We start from the raw sequence: 21,741 nt of genomic DNA, 5'->3' as shown, positions 1-21,741 counted from the left end.
CCCTGAGAGTCTGGTTATCCAGGCCTCTACTTCCCAGACCGCATTCCCGACGGCTCCCCCCGATTGGGAATCCATGAGATATGAACAATTTGGGAAGAAGGTGTTCTCGTCCCTGAGTTTGGGGCTGCGGTCTGTCAATACCGCGTGTCTCTTGGGCCGCTACACCCACACTCTGTGGGACACGGTCGCAGAGGTGCTGCCACAATGTCCGGTGGAGGTCCGGGCTAGACTCGGCCAAGCCCTTGTGGAGGGCCGAGATGCAGCGCGATAGTCCATCCGGTGTGGGCTGGATACCACGGACTCACTGGGCAGGGCGATGGCAACGACAGTGGCGGTTCGACGCCACGCCTGGTTGAGGTCCGCCAACTTTTCGGCCGATGTCCAGGCCACTTTGCTGGACATGCCGTTTGATGGCCGTCGCCTCTTTGGCGACAAGGCAGACCATGCGCTTGAGCGTTTTAAGGACTCCAGGGCTAGGGCCAAGTCCTTGGGCCTCTCGGCCACACGCCAGCAATCGGGTGCCTTTCGCTCCTTTCGTGGCCAAGGAAGGGACACCCCCACACGTGCTGCCAGCCACGTGCCGCAGAATGTTCAACAGCGCGGTGGCGGCCGTGGAAACCGCTGTGGCGGCGGTCGGGGACAACGGCGAGGCCAGTCCACACCTCCCTCCACAGCACCCGCCTCAAAACCTTCCTAGTCTTCAGCCCCGTTTGACGCCTGTGGGAGGCAGGGTTCGCCATCACCTCTCCCACTGGCGCACTGTCACGTCGGACAGGAGGGTGCTGCAAATTGTCCGAAGGGGCTACTCCCTCCCCTTCGAGGCGACCCCTCCAGCCATGCCACCGTGTGTCGGGGGATCACTTGCAACTTCTGCAAGAGTAAGTCACGGCCCTCTTGGCCAAGGGGGCCAGCGAGCGCGTTCCTGGGCCGGAAGTAGGGTATGGTTGATACTCCCACTACTTTCTGGTACCCAAGAAGGGCAAAGGGGGCCTACGCCCTATCTTGGATCTGCGGAACGTCAACGGCTTCCTCCGGAAGGAGAAGTTCAAGATGCTGACTTTGGCTCAGGTCTTAGCTGCCCTAGACCCTGGAGACTGGCTGGTAGCGTTGGACTTGCAGGACGCTTATTTCCACATCCCCGTCCTGCCGGCCCACCGGCGTTACCTGCGGTTCACGGTAGGCCACGAGCACTTTCAGTTTACCGTGCTCCCCTTCGGCCTTACCAGCGCCCCACGGGTGTTCACGAAGGTGATGGCGGTGGTCGCAGCTCATCTGCGCAGGTTAGGGGTGTCAGTCTTCCTCGATGACTGGTTGTTGAAAGCGGGCTCGCCCCAGATAGTCGTCAGCCACCTCCAGACTATGGCCGACCTCCTGCACTTGCTGGGGTTCTCCATCAACGTGCCGAAGTCACACCTGTGTCCCTCTCAGAAGCTCCTCTTCATCGGAGCGGTTCTCAACTCGGCGCAGTTTCGGGTTTACCCACCCGAACAGCGGGTTCGGGATATACAGGCTCTGATTCCAATCTTCCAGCCTTTATCCCGAGTCTCGGTCAGGTTGACGCTGCGGCTTCTGGGGGTGATGGCCTCCTGCATCCTTCTGGTGCATCACGCCCGGTGGCGAATGCGGGCTCTGCAGTGGGACCTGAAGTTTCAGTGGGCCCAGCATCAGGGCAACTTGTCCGATCATGTCTTGATCTCGGAGGGCACTGCGAGACAACTGCAGTGGTGGCTCACTGACCGCGATTGGGTCAGTGGCAGATCCCTCTCCCTACCCCACCCGGAGCACGTGGTTGTGACGGACGCGTCCCTCCAGGGCTGGGGAGGCCACATGGGAGAGGCGGAGATCAGAGACCTCTGGTCTTTGGCGGAGTCCCGGCTCCATATCAACCTTTTGGAGCTGCGGGCGATTCGTCTAGCACTGAAGGCATTCCTCCCCTCTGTCTGGGGGAGTGTAGTGCAGGTGTTCACGAACAACACCACCGCCATGTGGTACTGCAACAAACATGGCGGGGTGGGGTCGTGGACCCTATGCCAGGAGGCTCTGCGCCTCTGGCAGTGACTGGAACATCAGGGCGTGACCCTGGTGGTTCAACACCTGGCAGGCTCTCTGAATGCCAGGGTGGACGAACTCAGCCGTTGGTGCATGATGGATCACGAATGGCGTCTGAACTCGGACGTGGCGCAAGGCCTCTTTCAGCAATGGGGAGACCCTTGGTTAGATCTATTCGCCACAGAAGAGAACGCGCAATGTCATCAGTTCTGCGCGTTGGAATTTCCAAGGCGGCACTCACTCGGAGACGCTTTTCATCGCGAGTGGAGTTGCGGTCTATTGTACGCCTTTCCGCCTATACTACTTCTGCCCAGAGTGCTGAAGAAGATAAGGCGAGACCGGGCCCAGGTGATCCTTGTGGCTCCGGACTGGACACGAAGATACTGGTATCCCGAGCTACTCAGCATGTCAGTCGATCCCCCGATTCGTCTGCCTCTTCGGGAGGACCTTCTGTCGCAGCAGCAGGGGACGGTTCTGCACCCAAACCTGTCCAGTCTCCACCTACAAGCTTGGAGATTGAGCGGCGGCAGTTGAGGCCATTTGACTTGCCTCCTGAAGTCTGTGATGTCATTCTGGCAGCCAGGCATCCCTCCACAAAGTCGGTATACGCCTGCAGGTGGAACAGATTTGTGGCATGGTGCACAGCAAAGGCTGTGGACCCACTCTCTGCACCCCTTTCTGAGGTTCTCCTCTTTCTTCTTTCTCTTGCCCAGCAGGGCTCTGCTCTGGGCACTCTCAAGGGGTACCTTTCTGCCCATTCCGCCTTCTTACGGCTACCTGATCAGCCTTCCTTGTTCAAGTCCCCCATTGTAAATAGGTTTTAGAAGGGCATCACACACATGTTCCCTCCTGTTCCCTTTGTGATGCCCCAGTGGGACTTGAATCTTGTGCTTACTTACCTCATGTGTGCTCCCTTTGAGCCGCTCCATAACTGTCCTCTCCGTCTTCTTACTCTGAAGACTACTTTCCTGGTTGCCATCACCTCTGCCAGGAGAGTGAGTGAGATCCAGGCTCTTTCTTCTACACCTCCTTCCCTCTCTGTTCATCCGGACAAGGTTGTGTTGCGAACAAGACCTTCCTTCTTGCCCAAGGTTGTCACGGCCTTCCACATCGGGCAGTCCATTACTTTGACCACCTTCTTTCCGCCTCCGCATCCCTCGAAAGAGGAAGAGAGGCTCCACCGTCTGGACCCAAAACATGCGCTCTCTTATTATCTAGATCGCACATGCCAGTTCCGGGTGGAGGACCAACTCTTCGTTGGTTACGTGGGCGCTAAGAAGGGAAAGGTGGTGCACAAGAGGACCATCTCGCGGTGGATCATCTTGTGTATCCAGGCATGTTACTCCATGGCCAAAAAGGAGCCCCCTGCTGGATTGCGGGCTCATTCTACCCGGGCCACGGCGACTACAACTGCTCTGGGCCGAGGAGTGCCCTTGCAGGACATTTTCCAGGCAGCTACGTGGGCCTCGCTGCACACGTTTGCAAGACACTACTGCCTGGACAGCCAAGTCCGGAGGGATGGCTTCTTTGGCCGTTCCGTCCTCCAGGACTTTCTGGTGTGATTATTGGTTCGCAGACCCACCACCGGGGTTGGTATTGCTGGGGTATCTATTCTAAGGTAAGGAATCTATCACTAACATGTCTCTTTCAGATGCACAAGTTACTACTTGTGTAACAATATATCTGTAAGAGACATTAGTCAGTGATAGATTCCTTACCGACCCACCCATCCTCCCCGTTCTGCGAACCGATATCTAGGGTTCAGGTCATCCCCTTTCAGGGCCCTAGTTTCATGGCACCAGTGTTGGTTCTATCATGGCTCTGCGTATCTGGCGCGGAAAAGCTGTGTATCAGAACTGACGTCAGCGCGCATGGGCGGCGTCTAAGTACTCCGACGACGTCATTCCGGTGCGAACGACGCGGACGACGGACGCGGAGCCACGGACGACGCCTAGCGACGCGCAGGGGTATTGTTCCACAAAAATATCCGGATCCAGTCTGACGCCTGGGGATATTCTAAGGTAAGGAATCTATCACTAACTAATGTCTCTTACAGATATATCGTTACACAAGTAGTAACTTGTGCATTCGGCGTATAATTACCCTTTTTGACTATGTGAAGGTGGAAGGAGACCCTATGGCTGCAATACTACTTGACCCTGAAAAAGCCTTCAATAGGGTCTCCTGGCCCTTTTTATTGTTGATCATGGAGAGGAAAGGCCTTGGTAAGGGCTTCATTGATGAAGTTAAATGTATGTATGAAGAACCTGTGGCCAGGATAGCTTTGATGAATTCCTTAAAATCACCCGTGGCACCCGGCAGGGGTGCCCTTGCTCCCCACTTCTATTTGCTCTGTACATAGATCCTCTAATTCATAAAATAGCGGAGAACAACTGGATATTAGCTGTCCTGTGTGTAGGTGGGGATACGAAGATACTGGCATATGCAGATGACATTGCTGTAATAGCCAATCCACAGGAGGCTATTGAGGAGGTTGAAAGGTAGACCGGAGAATTTGGCAAAATCTCAGGGTACTTTCTTAACAAAAATAAGACAGTGATTGTTAAAAATGCTAAAGAATGCCTGAATGATATACGACTTGTTGACAACGCTAGGTATTTAGGGGTTGAGATTTCCGCTAATGTGGATGAGATTGTTCAAATGAATTTGGAGCCTTTGTTGCAAAGGACTAGAGCTGAGTTCAATAGAATGAATTGTCTGCACCTTACACTTCTGGGAAGAAGTAATGTTATTAAGATGCTACTTCTTCCCAGAATTGTATACTTCTTCAGGGCCATCCCTGTGGAAATAAAAAAAAATTGGTTTTCTGTGTTTAATCAATTAATCTCTAAATTTTTGTGGGCTGGGAAACACCCTCGTAGAGCACTTAGATACATGACTTTGCCGAAAGATAGGGGGGGTGGTCCGTTCCTAACTTCCAGCTATACTATTGGGCGGTCGCATTACAACATATGCCGGAACTGCTGGGGAAGGTGAGAGTGACACCAGAGGAAACACCTTATATTTCTATATACAGCTTAATAATGGGGCAGAGGCTTGTGGGTGCCTTACGTATTGTGTACTATAAGAATTATAATAGTATTTCTTTATCTTGTCTGTGTATGTGTTGGTGTCTGAATAAAGATTTACACAAAAAAAACATAAGAGACTGTATATTTAGCAAAACTGATTTACTCACCTTTTATCTAGGAAATGTTCCAGTGTGATAAATAGGCATATCATATTGAGTAGAAAAAGTAACTTAAAAAGTAATCTGAAAAGTAACTTAGAAAGTAATATCAATAGTAACTGAAAAGTAATTCCAACTGTTTTATGAACAAGTGACTTGCCTGTAACCAATCCAATTGCATTCAAACTGTATTTAACTGCCTTATTCTTGAAAAAATACTATTACACCTACCTGTACCAGACTTGGTCCTAGAAATAAAATAAAACTAAATAATATTTTTATACAAAACAAATTGGTCTGAGTTTAGTCTTTGAGTGTGTGAAATAATTTCTTGCCTGAGTGTGTACAATAGATGCTCAACACTACCTTCTGATAAAGCCTCACTGCTCGCCCACACTACCACAAATAGAGAATAAGGTATTATCTACTGTAGCCTCTGCTGTCCTTTGGGGATCTATCAATGTGAAAGGAGTAAATATTTTATTGTTTTTTTCAATTTTTTGATGAAGATCTAATATCTAAAGGTGGTGAGAAAGGCTCTCTTTGCAAATGGCAAATGGAGAGCACTATGTGCTTTTAAAATACCCCATCACACACTAAGAATCCCTTAGTGTCATGCTTCATCATAGGGGTCTTCCCGTCCCTCTACGGGGCGGGCGTGCTGCGACCAAACGAACTACGCAGGAGCATTTCGTTTTTGACGGTAGGCTATGTGTAGTGTAAGGACAGTGAATAGTGATTGGGGTGTAGGGACCTATATAAGTGGAAAGTAATTAAAAAATTAAAATTAAAAAGTGAGATGGATTCCATCTCTTGTAAGATAAGTTAGTCTGCTAGCTCATTCACGTCTACTTCCACCAGAACTAGGACTTCAATGGATACCCCCATTAATAAAACTGTTGGCACTAGACTGAGACAGGAGGTTGCTTGAGTACGTTAGCCCATCTAAGAGTGCACCTACATCTGCTGAATGCTGGGTCAACCCCCTCTAGGTTCGGCAATTAAACTTGATTTTATGGGGTCGCCAACACATGAACCTGGTGAGCCTGATAATTTACCATGGCGTGCGCTTTAGGGTTCGTCCTTCAAGAGCTGATTAGTTTTCCTAGGTCGCTGACTATCTTGTAATAAAAGGCCTTAAGATTGGGATGGGGGCTAACACCGATATTAATAGCAGGCTTCATAAAGTCTGTATTTTTTACTTTGTTTTCACTTTCTTTACAGCAGGTGAAACAGCACTCTACTTCCTGTGCTGTAGTGTCACTCATGGCCCCTGCCTCCCACCGCTCTGCTTTGATATTGAATTTGTTATTGTTTTTATTTGTATTTATGTTTTTGCCCCTACAGTTTTGTCTATTAGCTTAGTTCACGGCCCCTCAGATCTTACCAGATCTCATGTTCTCTTCCTGGCTTTCTCAATGGGGCCCACTCCAACCCTGCTAGTGCGGCCTCACCGGAGGCTCAGTGAAACCTCCAATAGACCTTGCAGTGCTAGGCAATAAGAATGCCTGCACTTGGCCGCTGTCTGCCGCTTTTCGCTTCTACTGGGTTTCTGGTGAGCCCTGGATTGTGTTGTGTGCAGCTAGGTGCTCCTAAAATGGGCTAGGCTAGGGTTTGTTAAGTTGGGAGCTGAGCAGGGCCACAAGTCAGTGAGCAACTCAGCAGGTCAACAGGCCTGTGTGGATCGATGGGTCAGTGAGTATGATAGCATGAGAGAGGTACACCCGCTGGTGGTATAGTCGAACAACAGAGGCACCGCTCAAATCGGCCCCCAGGCTGCTCACAAGCAGCTCTCAGCTGGAACTTGGACCCCAGCCCCTCGGGCATTGCCCGAGTGCCCCCGTTACCAATCCGACGCTGCAGACCATATCAGTCTATAACCGTTGTGGGGCTCACAGGCTGAGTTTCAAAATGCGGTGAGCATAGGTGGCGTAGAGAGGGGCTGAGCAGCATTGGCAGGGGAAAGACAACTTTGGCTGTGAATGAACCTGCCAATGGCCCAAGCAGTGCAAGTATGGACAGACAATCTGCGCATGTGTGCATGCCTCACCTCTATCAGCAATTCCTAATGTTCTGGTGCCACCAAAATGTAATTCCTCCTTCAGGCCTTGATGCGCTTGAGCCATGTTCAGAATGCTGGGAGCACTAGAGGTACTGAAGCTGCCAGAATACAGTGTAGTGGTCTTTGGAGGATTTGACCGCAGGCCACACTAGCCACTGCCTTCTCGCAGGGAACATCCTTTTCAACCCAACTTTTACCACGCAGTGCCTTTACGACGCAACTATTACAACGCATGTCATTACAACGCATAGCACTGGGGGGCGCTCTAGGATAGGGAATAGATTTAATTTACTATCCAACACCTTCCCTACTATCCACGGGGACTGAAGTTGGAATAGTAAATTAAGCTACTCACTATGCAGCACCCCTTAACGCTATGCGTTGTAACAGCATGCGTTGTAAAAACTGCGATGTAAAGGCATGCGTGGTAAAAGCATGCATTGTAATGTCATACATCCCCTTCTCTCTGCTGCACCGCAGCTTCTGAGCCAGGGTTCAGAGTTCTCCGACACCGCCGGAGCCATGATCTATCCAACAGGCCACAGCAGTTCGGCCCAGCAAGGGAGGGCACGAGCGCGACCAGCTACTTCTGCGGCTCTCCATTTCAGACCACGAGAGACTGCTCTCTTCTCACCTTCGCTCCCCCCACGTGGCTACACTCTGCACTCTAGTGAAGCATTCAGCAGCAGTAGCTCTACTCTGCTCTCTCCGCCCCTCTCTACATGTAACCAGCCTAACCAGTTTCTAACACTAGGAAATCATGTCATACTTTGCAATCTAAATAGTCACTAAAGTATCACTGAATGCGTTTTTGATTGCTCTTACTTATCAGGTATATTTATTATACATTTACAGAATAACAGCACATGCCAGAACTTGCATTTGATGAAATAGCAATTCATCACTTGCTACATGTTCAATAACACGTCTTCAAATTGAACTGAAAAAGGGGTCCCTGCTCAGGAAGACATGATCCTTACCCAACACTGGTTTGAGTCCATTCACAAACCTGCCTCCAATTCGGTACTGCTTTGTTATCTATTTTAAATGTGAGGAAACTGCAGGTAGAAGTCTTGAAGGGTCACTTTGGCAGAGATCTTTTGAGACGTGGGGTGTGGGTCCAAAATGAGGGTAGCTAAGTGCATGCATCGTGATATTAAAACTGACCAAGGGTAGCCTAAAAATGTTATAGTGCATAGCAGCACCCTTGTCAGAATAAAAGCTCATAAATAGAGTATAATCCCAAGGGGCACTTTTGTGCCTAGGTATCATAAAAATGGTCAACATGTTTCACGCCTCTGTTGCCAAAAACGGTCGCATCTTCAGGACCAGGATTAAAAAGTATGGTGAAGCAAGAGAGAAAATATTAAAAAATAGATAAATACCCATAGTACAAGTCAGGGCTGGCCATTGTACTACTTCTGATCAAAACCTCCCAAATAAACTGCACTCGCTCCAATGACTGTGAGTGGGAGACGCCCGCACCATGCCGGGCTAAATTGTAACAAGTGCCAAAGTCTATGCACCTATCGCGTCCCGCCCCCAGCCAGGTATAACCTTCCTTACAGGTGACAGGGCTCCGGCTCCTTGTTTTCTCTACATTTTATTACATTAAACAGTATTATTCAATATTAGTGTAATGAAAAATGGAGCACCCGTAGCTGTAATGGGACACTCTCTGGTAGCTGAGATAAGAAAACTAAAATGCTTACAAATGTATATTGTGACTGTCTGTGCAGGTGATTGTGTATTTATGTGAGAAAACCGGTGCATATGTGTGAATGCAAGTCAATGAGAGTGAGAGATGATAAAAATTGATACTTGTATAGTGCACTACTCACCCGCAAGGGTCTCAAGGCGCTTGTACGAATACCGCTGTGGAACCCATCCTGGCTTTCCCTGTGAGCCGTCCACTCCTGTGCACCACCAAGGTGGAGGCCAGGCATCCTTAGCGTTGTGGGGGCCGTTGTGGAGATTAAGCAAGCTATTGCCCAGAGTTGCAGAGTGGGACTCCATGATTAGAATAGGCACCGAGGCGAGAATGATCAGGTCCGTGGAATTTCGAGCCCAAGACCCACCGAGGCGGGGTTTTGAACCCTGGTCCCGACCAGACCTCTGCATCAGGGTCTGCCGCTCTAACCATTTGAGCCACACTTCTCCACTAGCTTTACCCTATCCATTAGGGGGGTGATATTGCTCTGTACCACTGTATCTAAATCTGCTGAAATTGCCACTCCCAGGTATATTGCCGAGCTTACCACCCTTTGATCGTTGCAGTCTACAAACCTATTGCCTACTATCTGAGTCTTAGTTTTATTTAAACTATATCCTGATACCTGCCCAAATAGCTGCGCCTCATATTCTATTTCTCCGATAGCTGCAGATGGATTAGGTGTCAAAATGGCAATGTCGTCTGCGTAAGCCGACGACTTAACTTCACAACCATTTTCTCTCATTGGGAGAAACCCAGGATTGCCTTCCAATCTCCGTAAAAAAGGTTCCAGATATATAGCAAACAGCAGGGGGGATGATGGACAGCCTTGCCTAGTCCCTCTACATATCTTAACTGCTGCAGAGTGTCCCCTGTTGACCCTAATCCTTGCAGTTGCCTCTTTGTAAAGAGTCTGGATAGCTTTTAGATACTAAAACACACTGTTTAAAGGAGGGTCCAAGGGCTACTTTAAAGACTCTATACTGGATACATGCCCCTGACAGAGAACTAGTTACAACAACGAATACCCAGGAATCAAAAACATATTTTTTTCATAGACCACCAGTTACACGACACAAGGAAAGATTGTGGATTGAAAGCAATTGAACACATAAAGCCATTTAAACACACATACGTGCAACATACAACCAGGGTGTGAATTTTCGCATCAGTTGTCTCTCTGTACCGCCACCATTACATCATTTGGGTTCTCCTTATCCAGGAGTTAGTGTGCACACAGTCACACAAGTTGTGAGAAAAGGACTGTGCGAGTAAGAAGACTCAAGCAATAGTTGTTTCGCTAGGTGGTGTCAGTATGGTGTTGGTATGATATTACAACTGAAAAAAGCAGTGCAAGTGGAATTAGTGAAGTGAGTAAAATTAGGTAAGACTGAGTAGAGTAGTAAATTTTAATATTTTCTCTCAGCTCCCTAAGCTTAAAACCATAGTGAAAAGTGAGAAAAAAGCAGATTTAACATAATATCTGCTCAGCGAGTGGTCGACATGTTTCTGCAAATAAGGACTTGATCCTATGCATTCATCAGGACCTAGGTGTTGCTACTGCTGTAGAATTATGTGAGAAAGAGTGATTAAAAGAAGAAATTATATCACCTGTTTGTCAGGTGTAGATTCTCCTCCACAATCTAAAATAGTCATGCAAACACGGAGAGAAAATGAGAAAAACAAACTTATTTATCAAAGAATACACTCTGTAGTAATGATATTCTTGTGTTCATGTCATTACAATTTGATTAACATGATATCACTCACCCAATTTCTGTGGGGATGGCGCCTCACCTCACCTGGCTGCAGCTCAGGTAAATAAGGAGCACCGCTCTGTTTTGCAAAACACACAATTGTGAAAACATTCCACTGATTGCCCCAAAACAAAGTTAAAAAACAGATGTAATAGCTAGATATACATCTGTCTGGCTACATACATTATGACCTCAGTATTGCTCGTTAAAAGACAAAGATATGCTAAATTTCTTGATTTTGTCAAAAACTCTATGCGTCTGCCTGCTTAAATACTCGTTACCAAATTATACGAGCCCTGGAGCCTCTTGTCGTTTATAGCCCTGATGGTATCGAGAACGACCCGAGTGCATAGTTCCCTTCCTTAGAAATGGGAAGGATTTCAGTGCTGCCACTCCTATTTTACATATTTATTGTTCCTCGTGTTTTGCTTATTTTTTACGAAGCGTATTAAGAGAAAGACAAGGAAGCAGCATGTACGATATCCCTCAAAGCTTGATAGAAAATGAAAGATATCACCGCCGCCCATGCATCACTCGCACGTGGCGGCAAACGTGAAAGGCAATCTGCCCCCCCCCGCTTGCCCCGAATTGTATTTCAAAGGAGATACCATGATGCCGCAATCGGCTAGGTTTAGCAGCATATGCGGTATCCCCAAAGCCTCACGAGCAGTAAAGCATATCAAAACACGCCGCCCGTGCATTAAATCTCCCGCAAGCGGCAAACGCGAAAAACAGTCCGCTCCGCCCGCTTACCTCTCCGTCTGTGTCTCCAGGCGTCCCTCTGGGCTATACTGGGGAGGCACCGAACGGAAGAGGAAGCGGCTATTTCTATGCTGGTTGTTTCTACTCGCGTTGCAAAGCACGCAAAGGTAACTGGGATATGTAGTTACCGGTCGTGTATATGAATGCACTAGTTGTCAAGGACAATATCATTGCTAAGGACAATATTGTGGCTGTTGGTATTGTTTCGCCGCGATTACCAAAAACGGGCTTGTTTTACCTATAAGAAACAAACATTACGCAGAGTAAATAATTAAGGGGAGTGTTTTAGACGATAAAACCATATTCTCCCAAAATCAAAAATAAACACTATTGTATGCCTCCGAAGGTTGTAGTCTTAGGCAATTCTTGTTTTAAATGCATTACTCCATCCGTAATACAGAGAACGCTGAAAATACAGAAAAAAAAATATTTGGGGATCAAGGTATTGTGTACTGAAATCGATATTTACAGTCTGGGTGTGCTAGTAATATGGGGACAAAGTAAACCCAAACGTGGTGGACAATCTTTAATTTCTACTGTAGAAAGGTACAGCCAAGTTAGCAGGGTCCAGACTATAAGTCTGTCAATACTTATCAAACCAATTAATGCACATGGACAGTGGAAAAAGCATGAGTGACGTAGACATTGATGGCAAGGTCACTGTCAATACTTTTCAATATCAACAAGAGAGGTAGGGCATAGACACTCCTGTACCCCAGTTATATATATTGTAAACAACAAAGCAGTGACTGTGGTGCAAATGAAAAGTGACAAACGTGATAGTTCTAAGGTTTATGAAATAAAGCTCCGCTGTGTGCCGCACGCGTGATCAATGCTCACACTCGTGTAGTGTACACAGCGTGGCAGTCTCAGTGTCCCTAACTCAATAATTCGAGTGTGTTACTATTTTTTCATGACCAGACATATTTTTTCCTGACCAGACATTCATTATGCCTTTTTTTGCAACGACCTGATAATTAATGTCGGGATCCGGGTTGTGACACAACTTGTATTCGAACCCCGACCTCACAACTTTGAGCTCCGTAACGTTGGTCTACTCTGTGACTCCCCACCCCCCACGTGGGAGCTTTGAACCAACCACATCGGTTCCCATTGCAAAGAAGCCTATCCCTTTAAGACGCGGGGTGCGCGCTGGACCTCTCCGACGTCACGCACACACGAGGGCCGGCGCATCCAATTAGAAACTTCAGGCATTTAAACTGACCGGGTGTTTTCTCTCGGTATTCCCGGGAGACAGCCGTTGTCCGTGTAGGTACACGGAGGGGAGCCGCGGGCGTAGAAGTAAGCAAAACCCCACCCTACCATCGAGGCGAGCTCTCACATTGCGGTATTATTTTCTAACGACCTCTCGCCTTTCTTACCATTATTTCTCTTTTCTTGTAGAAAAACGCCGCGTGAAGTCCCCCCACGCTGTTGTTTCCGAAGGGGCACAATCTTGTCCCTTAGGAAGTGAGTTATTACTAAAACTTCCGAAATACCTACTATTGCTTGCAATCCCCTTTTGCTATTCATTTCTCACGCTGTGAGAGGGATCTTTCCTCTATGTGTGTGTTTGTGGTTTATCAAACTTTTATGGATATACTTGCTCATACCCTCCTAACACTGTGGTTTGTCAACTCCACCACTCTCTAAACGAGTGGTACATTGCTCGTCCCTAATGAACATCGAGCATTTTCCGGATACGGACCCATTCACCGGGCCGGTCCTTGTGGCTAATTTAGATGCAACTAATGAAGGAATCTAAGGTAGCACCCCTATATTGGTGTCACATAAATTATGCATGATGCCTAGACCTACACATCTGTGAAACCAATGTTGACTATAACTTTGTAAAGAAGAAATTAACTATTCTTCTTCATGTCTATGTGTTTGTGGTCTTGTTTTGTCCCTTCTCTCCTACAGGTTCCCTTTTTTAAGACACCCCTACCACAGTGTGTAGTGTGGTGTTGACGGAATTTTTCCGTCTTCTGACACTGTATAGAATTTTTTTTCACACTTAGAGCCTCAGGGAGGGTGCGCCTTAGCGCGCGCACACCACCGGAGGACTTTTGATATAGGTACTGAAGAAAGCTGAGCTATACGCAATATAAACAGCTGAAACATGTCGACCAAATTTTACCTCTGATCCAGGATTCCGGTTCCTTAATTAAGAACCTGGGGAGTCCGCTCACTCTGTTTTTAACCAATGCGGGCTGGCCATTATTAAAAAAAATTCTAAAGGCACAACCTTTGCATTTTTTAATTGTTAACACACATTTGCACTATCACAATTAGTCACCTCCTAATTTGGGCACTGTTGCACCCACCACATCCTGCTCCGCTGTAATCAGGCGTTGTAGCACGCTGGGGGGGCATTCGGTCACCCCAGTGGGGACCCGATGATGAAGCATGTCACCAACTAGTGGTGAGTGAGGGTCCTTCTAAGAATTAAGGTTCTTTCCCTCCACCCACTACAGGGTGACCAGCAAGCGCCCAGACTTTCTTCTAGATGAAGACAGTCGCTTGGGCCCACTTAGGGACACTGAGACTGCCCCGCTGTGTACACTACACGCGTGTGAGCATTGATCACGCGTGCGGCACACAGCGGAGCTTTATTTCATAAACCTTAGAACTATCACGTTTGTCACTTTTCATTTGCACCACAGTCACTCCTTTGTTGTTTACAATACACTGTCAATACTTATCATACCAGTTAATGCATATAGACAGTGAAAAAGGCATAAGTGACATAGGCGTTGATGGCAAAGTAACATAATCACTCATGAACTTATAGTGGTATGAAGTACAGATATGTTATACATATTTACAGAATTAACATGACTGGATCACGATAGGATCCTGCCTTACCAAAGTGACCTCATAGTGACATCCAAGGGATAGGCTCATTGAGGCCATCTTTGTCACTATTCAGCTTATAGACCCATTTCTGCTCAATTCTGAACAGAAATTTGCCTACATCCGGGCAGTGATCTGGTATAGTGGGCTGTTCCAGTATCGTCCATGTAAAATCATTCGGGCCATGTCCGACTTCCAAAAAGTGGGCTGTTAAGCGTGTCGCTTGTTTGCGACAGCGAACTGTACTTTTGTGTTCACCAATGCGAGTTCTTGTCTTCCTTGTCGTCATGCCCACATATCTTTTTGGGCATGGACAGGTAATGAGATAGATGGTATTCTCACTATTGCAATTGGTGAATTTTCGCTGTTGCCATGGGCGCATTGTTCCTATGTCAACCGTGGTGGACTTCGATGTTTGGGGACATACGGAACAGTTTCCACACGGATGATGTCCTTGTACAGGAGGAAGGTCCCACAGGGTACCAACTTGTCTGGTCAGTCTATTTTTAGGTCTAGTATGGACCAGCTGATCTTTTATATTCTGTCCTCTCTTAAAAGCAAAGAGTGGGACCGGTAGGGTGTCCCCACTCGTATTTAAAATGGACCAATGTTTTGTTATGATTTTACGTACTTGGTTGGATTTCGTGTGATAAGTATTCACAAATGTCATCCTATCTGTTTTCTCTTTAGGGACAGCAATATCCAAAAGGGCGTCCCTGTTGTTATTCGACGCCCTTTTCTTTGATTGGCATATGATTTTGGTAGGGTAATTTTTTTCTCGTAGATGTTCAGACAAATTCTCCGACTGTTTCTCAAAGGCCTCCTTTGTGGAACAATTTCTCTTAAGCCTGAGAAATTGCCCAAAGGGATAATTATCCCTAAGAGCTCTAGGGTGACAGCTCTCGTAGTTGAGGAGCGCATTCCGTGCCATCGGCTTTCAATACAGCTCTGTAGTAAGCCCTTCAGTAGTCGCCGATATCAAAAGATCTAATAATGGTAACTGAGTCTTACTGAATTCCACCGGGAACTTTAGATAATCATTGCAGGAGTTCAACCATTTGTGGAATTCCAACAGATTGGCCTCGGAATCTCTCCACACAACAAAGATGTCATCTATGTATCGCTTCTAGACTCGAAGCGATACATAGTGAGGGTTGTCTTGGTTGAGCACCTTAGTCTGTTCTAGTATATGAACGTATAAATTCGCCAAACTAGGAGCGAAGACACTACCCATGCTCGTGCCAGATATCTGGAGGTAGGTAGTGTCTTCGAATTTAAAATAGTTTATTTCATAGCTAGTTCGGCTAAATTCATGATAAAGGAGGCTGGTGTTATAGATTGAAGATCCCTCTCTTGTAGTAAGGTGCCCACCACTTCCAGAGTCTCAGTTTGGGGAATTGATGTATAAAGAGATTCTACATCAAATGAGACAAGTAGATCAGTGGAGATGTCAAAATCGATATCCGGAAGCAACCGTAGTATGTCTTTAGTATCCTTTAGATACGTTGGCATTTCTTTGACTATAGTGTTCAGGAAGAAGTCCACAAATGTGGATAATGGTTCTAAAACTGACCCAATGCCAGAGATTATTGGTCTCCCGGGAGGTGGTCTCTGTTGTTTATGGACCTTGGGGAGGCAATAAAAGTAAGGAACAGAAGGATGGGAAGTGCACAAATATTGACCTTCCTGTGGTGTAATCCATCCCTCCGATGTACCTCTTCTACCAGTTGACAAATCTTGATCTTCAATTTTTCGGTAGGATCATCTTTCAGAGGAAGGTAGGACTTCCGGTCTTGAAGTTGCCTGAGACATTCTGTTCTATAAGTCTCTGTATCAAGGATGACAATTGCACCGCCCTTGTCTGCAGGCTTTATTGTGATGGCTTCATTCGTTGTTAAAGCACGCAGAGCTGATCTCTCTCTATTGGGTAGATTAACATAAGATTTGGATGACTTAGTATTGAAGAGTGTGTTAATGTCAGTTTCCACTGCCTCCTCAAAAGTTTGAACACGTGCAGGTAATCCAATGGTTGTTGGATTAAAGGTCGATGGTCTCTTTAAACCAGTATACATGACTGATTGTTCATTGTTGCTTGGGTTTTGTTTGGCAAAAAAATAATGCAATCTAACCTTTCTAAAGAGTTTCGCTAGTTCCACTTATGTTGTGAACTGGTCACCTTTGTGTGTGGCTACAAAGCCTAATCCACGGTTGAGAAGGTTTTCCTCATCTTCTGACAAAGAGTAGGAACTCAGATTGATCACGAGGCTGGTTGGTTGGTTCCCCCGCTCGTTCCTGCCCCGTCCTGTGGTATCTTCTTGCCATTCCTCAGGTCCATTGTAGGTTGTTGTACTGGTGTTGTCCATCGGACCTGAGGGCGGCGGCGTGTTTTGATATGCTTTACTGCTCGTGAGGCTTTGGGGATACCGCATATGCTGCTAAACCTAGCCGATTGCGGCATCATGGTATCTCCTTTGAAATACAATTTGGGGCAAGCGGGGGGGCAGATTGCCTTTCACGTTTGCTGTCACGTGCAAGTGATGCACGGGCGGCAGTGATATCTTTCATTTTCTATCAAACTTTGAGGGATATCGTACCTGCTGCTTCCTTGTCTTTCTCTAAATACGCTTCGTAAAAAATAAGCAAAACACAAGGAACAATAAATATGTAAAATAGGAGTGGCAGCACTGAAATCCTTCCCATTTCTAAGGAAGGGAACTATGCACTCGGGTCGTTCTCAATACCATCAGGGCTATAAACGACAAGAGGCTCCAGGGCTCGTATAACTTGGTAACGAGTATTTAAGCAGGCAGACGCATAGAGTTTTTGACAAAATCAAGAAATTTGGCATATCTTTGTCTTTTAACGAGCAATACTGAGGTCATAATGTATGTAGCCAGACAGATGTATATCTAGCTATTACATCTGTTTTTTAACTTTGTTTTGGGGCAATCAGTGGAATGTTTTCACAATTGTGTGTTTTGCAAAACAGAGCGGTGCTCCTTATTTACCTGAGCTGCAGCCAGGTGAGGTGAGGCGCCATCCCCACAGAAATTGGGTGAGTGATATCATGTTAATCAAATTATAATGACATGAACACAAGAATATCATTACTACAGAGTGTATTCTTTGATAAATAAGTTTGTTTTTTCTCATTTTCTCTCCGTGTTTGCATGACTATTTTAGATTGTGGAGGAGAACCTACACCTGACAAACAGGTGATATAATTTCTTCTTTTTATCACTCTTACTCACATAATTCTACAGCAGTAGCAACACCTAGGTCCTGATGAATGAATAGGATCAAGTCCTTATATGCAGAAACATGTCGACCACTCGCTGAGCAGATATTATGTTAAATCTGCTTTTTTTCTCACTTTTCACTATGGTTTTAAGCTTAGGGAGCTGAGAGAAAATATTAAAATGTACTACTCTACTCAGTCTTACCTAATTTTACTCACTTCACTAATTCCACTTGCACTGCTTTTTTCAGTTGTAATATCATACCAACACCATACTGACACCACCTAGCGAAACAACTATTGCTTGAGTCTTCTTACTCGCACAGTCCTTTCCTCACAACTTGTGTGACTGTGTGCACACTAACTCCTGGGTAAGGAGAACCCAAATGATGTAATGGTGGCGGTACAGAGAGACAACTGATGGGAAAATTCTCACCCTGGTTGTATGTTGCACGTATGTGTGTTTAACCCCTTCCATGCTCATGACGAGCTCAGCTCGTCATGAGGCACAGTGGAGCTGTGCTGATGACGAGCTGAGCTCGTTATGAACAATGTAAATCTGAAGCGTTCAGCATCGGAGGGGAAAATGCGCAGCAGCGATGTGGTTAAATGGCTTTATGTGTTCAATTGCTTTCAATCCACAATCTTTCCTTGTGTCGTGTAACTGGTGGTCTATGAAAAAAATATGTTTTTGACTCCTGGGTATTCTTTGTTGTAACTAGCTTTTAGATAGCCCTCTCCTATGCCACTCCATTTCAATGCTTGCCACAGGTGATCCCAGGAGACCCTATCGAACACCTTCTCAGCGTCTAGAAAAAGCGCTGCCATAGGGTCTCCCAGGGTACCTGCCGCATCGAACATTGTAATCAACTGCCTCACATGTTGTGTAGTGCCCTTGCAAGGAATGAACCCATGTTGTATGGGGCTTACCACCCCCTCTATGATCCCAGTGATCCTCATAGCCAACATTTTGGAATATGTTTTAGCGTCGGCATTCATTAATGTGATCAGTCTGTAGGAGCCAGGTATAGTTGCTGGTGTCCCTTTTTTTAAAAATCACAATAATGTCAGCTTCTCCCCATGTTTCAGGTGTTGACTCCCCCTTTTGTGCCTGCAGCATAACATTTAACATGTCTTCAGCAATGTCTCCTTGGAAGACCTTATAAAACTCCACTGGCAGCTGATCCGGACCCACTGCTCTGCCGGAAGGGAAGCTAACCAAGGCTAGCATAAATTCCTCAAGGCAGAAGGGAGAGTCTAACCCCTCCTTTTGTTCTTCTGTGATAAATGGTGTGGGAATATCCCTTAGGTAACTGTCTATCTCTGCTAGTCCTCCTGTGTTACCACTGGCATATAGCTCCGTATAAAACTGCCTAAAAACCTCCCTCACTGAATTCGCTTCGGTGACTGTACTATCCTGCCCATCCTCTATTTCCTTGATGTCTGCCGCCGCTAGCCTCTGCCTGGTTCTTATGGCTAGTATGTGGCCGACCCTTTCGCTTAGCTCAAATGTGGCCTTCTTTTTTAATCAGGTAATTCTCTGCTGCCTTCTTGGCAATATTTTCCATAGCTTCTGCCCTGAGAGCTGTTATTTTCAACAGATGCTGATCTAGGGATAAGTGCTGCTGCATAGCTAGTGCTAATTCATCCTCTTCCTTGACAAGGTTTCTAGAAAGTTCCTCTATTCTATCTTTTTCCCTTTACTGGCTGGAGAGTACAAAGCTCAGTGTCTCGCCCCTGACACCCGCTTTAAAGGCGTCCCATACCACCCCCAGGGGAGCGGTTCCTCTATTGATCTCCCAATAACTCTTAATCCATCCACCCATGTGTCTTTTATATGTCTCGTCCTTCAATAGTGCTCTTTCAAATGTCCATTGGGTGGCCCTTCTTTGTGCCTGTCCTAGTCTAATTATCAAAATTAATGGGCTGTGATCAGAGATGATTCGTGGTTTCCTTTCTATTTGTACATCAGTCATCAGGGAGTTGGTGATCAAAAAATAGTCCAACCTAACCATAACTTTATGGGGAAATGAGTAGAAAGTGCTTCCATCTATATTAGGGTGGGTCTTAACCCACGGGTCATCCAGAGAGTTATGCACCACCATATCCGAAAGTGCTCTATGTACCCTCTTCTTCCTCCCCATATAATGACCCTGTGGTTGAAGAAAGATACTACTAGGGTCATGAATATTGAAGTCGCCACAGCATACTATAGGCTCTGGCCAGTGTGCCAGCTCTCTATCTAAATATTGACTTCCGGGTCGTCCTCCGGTGATCCATATATTGTGACAAGTGTTAATTTATCTCCCTTAAATCCTATCTCCAATAGAACCCATCTACCCCATAAATCCTCTTTCTTTCTAATCACCACCACATAATTTTTTTTCCCTAATACAGCGACCCCCCTGGTTCTTAGTGACTGTTTAGAATTTGCCAGTACAGTAAACCCCAAATGGTCCAGCAGCTTTCCTCTTGATGCCTCAATATGTGTTTCCTGCAGGCAAACCAAATCCAGCCGTAGAGTTCTTAGTAGTGCTGTGACCCTAAGCCTTTTGTTCGCATCGTTAAGTCCGCAGACATTGATTGTAGCTATCCTACAGGCCATTAAAATACATCAAAGAACTTGCCCATCATAGAAAACCATTCATAAAACATTTCTTGATACTTGTACTGGCAGATAGTTACAGTTCCAGAGAATAAATAAGCTGTGCCATAGTGCTTTCGTTGTTGTTTTGTCTTTAACCTGCTGTCTCCTGTTCTGTGCTGTTCCTCGCAACATATATCATTTCTTGCTGGAATTTTCCCGCCCCTTACTCCAATCTCCCCCTTACCCCCATTGTCCCCCCTCCCCAAGCTGCCCCACCCCCCCTCCCTCCCCTACTGGCAAATAGGTCAGAAATGACCTATGTGTGGCTGCTTTGAATTGTGGAAGTCGCACCGCCCTCCCTCCCACATCCTACTACATTGTGCTCCCCTATGCTCTCCCCACTCTTTATTCCATGTGCCCCTGTTCTTCCTTTAAGTCCATAAACTCACCTCTCTATAAAAGTGCCCTTACCCAAAACTGTTGTACTCTGTCATTCTACAGATTTCCTAGTATTTAATTCGTACTAAGCTACTTAACCCCCTTCTGAGATTTGAGCTCCTCCAAAAATTGCTGCGCTTTAATCTCGGATAGAAACATCCTCACCTTCCCCCTAGTAACTACCTTCAGCCTGGCAGGAAATAGGAGGTATGCCTATGAACCGATAGATTGAAATGGCTTTATTAGTTGCCTAAGCCTCCATCTTCTTTCCACTGTAACATGGCAGAAGTCGGGCCTGGCAAAAAAGGTAATGCCCTCAAATGTTCGTTTACTATCCGGTCTTGCCTTGTCCATTATCTCTTGTCGAAGGAGGTAATTCCCTACATTTATGAGTATTGCCCTGGGCAGGCCCGCCGGTCCGCCACCCCCTGCTCCTCTCTCTTTCTTTTGCTTAAAGGGAAATCTATAGGCGCGTTGGACCTCCTTCTCCCACTGCCACTCGGAATCAGGGAAAGCACCTCTTAATAGTTTCACCATGAAGCACATAATGTCCTGTCCCTCTGACCCTTCTTCCACACCCAAAAGACGAATGTTATTGCGCCTCTGGCGATTTTCAAAGTCTTCGAGTTTCCACTGGAGATCCTCCGTTAGCTTTTCCTGTGTGTCTTTAAAGTCTTGCCAGGCACTCATATCCTCCTCCAGTTTCCCTGTTCTCTATTCTACCTCGGTGACTCTAGTGGCCATTTCATCGTATAGTTTATTAACTTTTTTCATGGTGTTATGAATTTTTTTTGTGGCTTGCCTTGCCCTGCGGCTTTCTGTTCTTGCCTCCCCCTGCATCTGTTTGAGTGTGTTAAGTAGCATGCCAAAGGGGGCCTGGAGGGGGACATTCTCGAGGGGTGGTTTCCCAGAAACGTCCAAGGAGTTATTGCCTTACTGATGCGGCTGCGAGGTAGCAGAATAATCCCATGCCAGCTTACACCCAAGATCATTAGGGGGCGCCGAGCCCGAACCATGTCTCTTTAAACGGGGCCATCTTTTCTTCTGCGTACTTTGTTTATCTGAAGAGCTAGAGCCTGAGAGTGACCCCT

The sequence above is a fragment of the Lissotriton vulgaris genome, chromosome 10 (assembly GCF_964263255.1).
Source record: "Lissotriton vulgaris chromosome 10, aLisVul1.2, whole genome shotgun sequence".
NCBI lineage: Eukaryota > Metazoa > Chordata > Amphibia > Caudata > Salamandridae > Lissotriton > Lissotriton vulgaris.
This window is presented reverse-complemented; position numbering follows the sequence as displayed.